Below are 4,558 nucleotides of genomic sequence, written 5' to 3'. Positions count from 1 at the left end.
TTTTGGGGGGACCCTTAAATCTTAAGAAATTTGTTCCCCTTTTTCTAAAGAAAATTTAAAAATTGGGGGTTTTTTGATTTCCAAAAATTTGATTTGGGAATCCCCCCGACGCCCCCGGGTTTTAAAAGGTTTTTCGAAGCGGAAAATTTAAAAATGCCAATGAGTTTTTCAAATTTTATGCGTTTTTTTTTAAAAAGGTTATCAAGTTTCTAAAAATCACCTGATATAACTAATAAAGTGATTACAATTTTCTTAATCTATTTCTTTGTTTTGTTTATTTTCTTATGAAATACAATATTTGTAAAATGTAATCTTATTTTCTATTGAATGCAAACAAACATGACTGTGGGGTTTACCCGATAATGTTTGGGTTATCATTATAGTCAAACATAAGGACCAAAACATGTTTGTATACATTTGCATTATGTTCTTTATCTCTACTTGTTATCTTATATTTTTTGTAATGTTTACTTGTTTTTCTTTAATCTTTTATTTTGTCCAATTTATAGTATTTTGTTGTGTGGTGTCTGGTTGGGATGATAGTGTACACATAACTCGTACGCCCTTATGAGGCAATACGTTCAGAGTCGACCAGAGCAAAGAAGGAGTCATCTCAACATACACCTACCACGCCAACTTAACGACGGGAACGGTCTCTGAGGCCTGCCAGGGTTTTAACGGGACGGGTGCGGTTGCGACATTAGCCCGACAGCCATTTCTGATGAGTGTCATCTCATCATACTCAGGTGCCAGAATGCCGCCACCATCAGCCCAGGGTTCTACCAAATCCAAATAAATGTTTCTCAAAAACCAGTTCAAGGCCAAAGGTCGTCCAAGGAGTTTTAAGGCCGTGAAGGCCGTGCCGTGATTGGTTTCGTCGCTTCAAAGACGGAGATTTCGATATTGCCGATCGTTCGCGTTATAGAAAGGCCAAAAAATATGAAGGTGGTGAATTGGAAACGTTGTTCGATGAGAAGAGCTTGCTTCAGCGTTCGGAGTCCCCCGCAAGCCATTTCAAAGCAACTGCATGCGTCGGCGGTGATTCAGAAATAAGGAAGTTGAGTTCTTTATGACCTTTGCATCAGAAAAGTGATTCTGCTGCGAGACAACGCTCTGGTTCAAGTTGCCTAACCCGTTAAAATCCTGAAATGGGAAGATCTATCCCAGCCGCTATGTTGCCCAAATATTGCACCGTCCGATTATTATTTGTTCTATTCGATTACACATGGTCTGCCTCAGAAGCAGTTCCAATCACAAGATGACATTGAAAAAAAGTTTGATTCTTGGATAGCATCGTACCGTAATAGTGTTCGAGCTTTGCCAGAAAAATGGGAAAAAGCTTTGACTAGAGATGGACAATACTTCGAATAATTCATGTCATGTATAGCATATGTAAATATTGATTTCCATACTTTTGATTAATTGTAGTCTTTTCATAACTACTAGACAAGTTTTAAACTATTAAGTGAATGTTTGTGAACTTTGCGAAAATCAAAATTGAGTTTGCTGTTATCCATATTTACGAAATATAAAACTAAATTGACTTATTAGCTTAAAGATCTACAGCTTTAAATAGGGCTGTTTTTATACCCTGAACAGGGTATATAAAGTTGACCATGGAGTTTGTAACACCCAGAAAAAAACGTCGAAGACTTTAGAATTCTCGTGTCACGGTGTTTCTTGCCAAACTCCTCCGAAACGGCTGATTCGATTTCGATAATTTGGCGCGCTTATCGTATAGGTCTGAAAATCGTTAACAACAACACTATTTTGCAGACCCTTAAATGTTTAGGGAGGACCACCCTAAATTTTATTTATTCAATTTTTTTAAGATTCAGCATCGCAAAATACATACGATTGCTAAATCCTTATACGATCTTTTCGTTTTTATTATGATTTTTATATTATTCTTGTTCATCCAAAAGATGGCAATCGAATATAATTATTGTAGTAAACTATAGTTGTATAAGTAGGTATAGTTCTCATCATTCTCACAGAATGGAATATAATATAGAATATTTTTTCACTTCCACTTTCGAACAGTTTTTGTAAAATTTTGTTTTTATAAATTCACCAAAAACCACCAAAAATTTTGTGGGATAATCACAAAGATGTGCAAGGATCTAACTATATCATTCAGTGGCAAAATGTCCAATGAAGCATTGATTGTTATTGAGGATCATAGCATTGTCTTTGCGAATTTGTTAATCAGCCATTTCGGTATGAGTTCACCCCATCGAATGGCATTTGATTCAATCAACACACTACACAATGAAAAAATACAATTTACGACCATATTAATACATGTAGGCAGTTTCGACGAGGCAAGGAGGTATCTTTTTTTGCTGCATGCAATTTTCATAGATTTTTTAAATACATACCATCTATAAAAATTCTATAAAGCCTTACTTAAAAAGCCGAATATCTCAAGAAGTATTAATGATAGCGATTTTGACCTCCTACCTTTTTTTTAGTAAACAAAATTTCCTACAAATTTGTCATGTACATTTTTTCTATAGCTCCTGTCATTTACGAAATATATACAAAAACATGCGAAATTCTTGGAAAAATCGGGCTTAGAGCCCGGTACTACCACGCCGGTGTGAGTTACGATTTTGTTGCACTGGGCACTTTTGTAGAATGAACAATTTTGAGAAATATGCGTCTAAAGTCAAAGCGATGCCATAAAATACCTCTGATCTGAAGGAATTCAAAGATAAAAACTCACGATTGTGGTGTATTTTTAATGTTAATATTAAGGGCTAAAATTTAATTTTCAGGGAATTTTTTTATGGTATTTCCAAGGAAATTTCGTGACGGGACGGGAAAAAAATAATAGTTAAAAAAAACCCTAATGTACATATATACAACATTTTCATACAAGTTATAAAAGATAATAACACGAGTTTATAGTGTGAAGCTAGACGCCATTTCTTGATAATTTTGGGTTGAATTTGGGTGTAACCGAACATTTCATATTCTTGTAACTTGCCAGGAAAATACCTTGCAAGACAAGTTTTCACCCGATTTGATTAATTTTAGGCACAAAGAGGCGCCGTTATTAAAAAAAACACGCTCCCTGCATTTTATTCAAATATCCCACTCGTTTGCCGGTAACATATATATGTATATAAAGTATATACATACATAGTCATATATGATCCTAAGGGCAGATTCAATTCAATTCATCTCACAGACTCACCGATATTTCGATATTTGCAATGCGAACTTTGGTGACCTATTTTAAATGCAGTATTATCCCGATACATTCATTGGCTTCATGTGCATTTTAGAAAGTAAAAGAGTAAGGTGAAATTTAAAGTTGGATTATATGGGAAGTAGGCGTGGTTTTCATACGTAGTTCATTTTATGGGATTACCCACAAAATACTCCACTTTAATTTGGTCGTAGACCAACTAGTGCCTGTATTCAAACTTTTTGATACGTGACCTTTTTAGGTATAATCGACTGTCGTGTTAGGGTGTGCTAAGCCCATTAATGTCAAAGCTAACCAGGGGGTCATCCCATGTGACGAAAGTGAAATTTAAAAATACAAAGCCTCCAATTTTTTACTAATTAAAATTTTTTTTTAATTAAAAATATATTGTTAATTTGCGGGATTGATCGTTTCAATGACACCCATAAAGAAATAGGGTAGACAAATAGCATCCATGGTTGTAGCAGACTGACTTACCTTAAATCAAAAAGACAAATTACATGTTAATGTTTAGGTAGATGGCAACGATCTTTTTCAAATATTGAAACCTTAAGTTTTTAAACTTTGAAAATGTCATGATTTTTTGCTCCTACTTTTTATAAAAAAATTTAAAAATGTCTGCCTTTAAAATTTTAGAGCTATCAATGGGCACGTTTTCGAGAAATTAGTTTAAAAAAATGAAGTTTCGAGAAAACACGTTGGAAAATTAAGGTGTGTATTTTATGTGAAATGTGGTAAATTTTGGAGTCTTCAATGGTCCATGTGGAGCATTCTAAGAATAACTTCGCTCTTTTTATATACCTTCATTTATACAATTGGAATATAGCAATTTATGCTAAATGAAAGAATAAACTAAATAAGTTCAATACATTGTTGGGTTAAAATCTCAGTCGAGATTAAACCTGTAAACAATGCGCGTTTATGGCTTAAAAAAATCTGATTAACCGGTCGAACGTAATAATTTAGGACTCTGATTTTGTAGAATTAAATTAAAATAGTTTCGAAACAAGTGACAAATACATTAAAAATAGTAATCAAAATTGAAAACTTATACAAAAAGTAAAATATAATTTTCAACACAGAAGCTAAATTAATGGAACTATGAATTTTCTGAAACAACGAAATGTCCTGCAATTGTTTGTTCCACTACTAACTTTGACAAATAAATCGTTGATGGCAAAGTTGGCGGAGAACGCAGACAGGTCGAAATCACGCGCAGATGACTGGGAATAGGGTAAAAGTTTAACCCTTGTTGTAACTACCGATTTAACTGACATCGTTTCCCTGTATTTCTTAGTATACATGCAATCAATAGCTTATGTAGATGACTACGAAAAAAGC

Source organism: Bactrocera neohumeralis, unplaced genomic scaffold, assembly GCF_024586455.1.
Source record: "Bactrocera neohumeralis isolate Rockhampton unplaced genomic scaffold, APGP_CSIRO_Bneo_wtdbg2-racon-allhic-juicebox.fasta_v2 cluster11, whole genome shotgun sequence".
Lineage (NCBI taxonomy): Eukaryota > Metazoa > Arthropoda > Insecta > Diptera > Tephritidae > Bactrocera > Bactrocera neohumeralis.
This window is presented reverse-complemented; position numbering follows the sequence as displayed.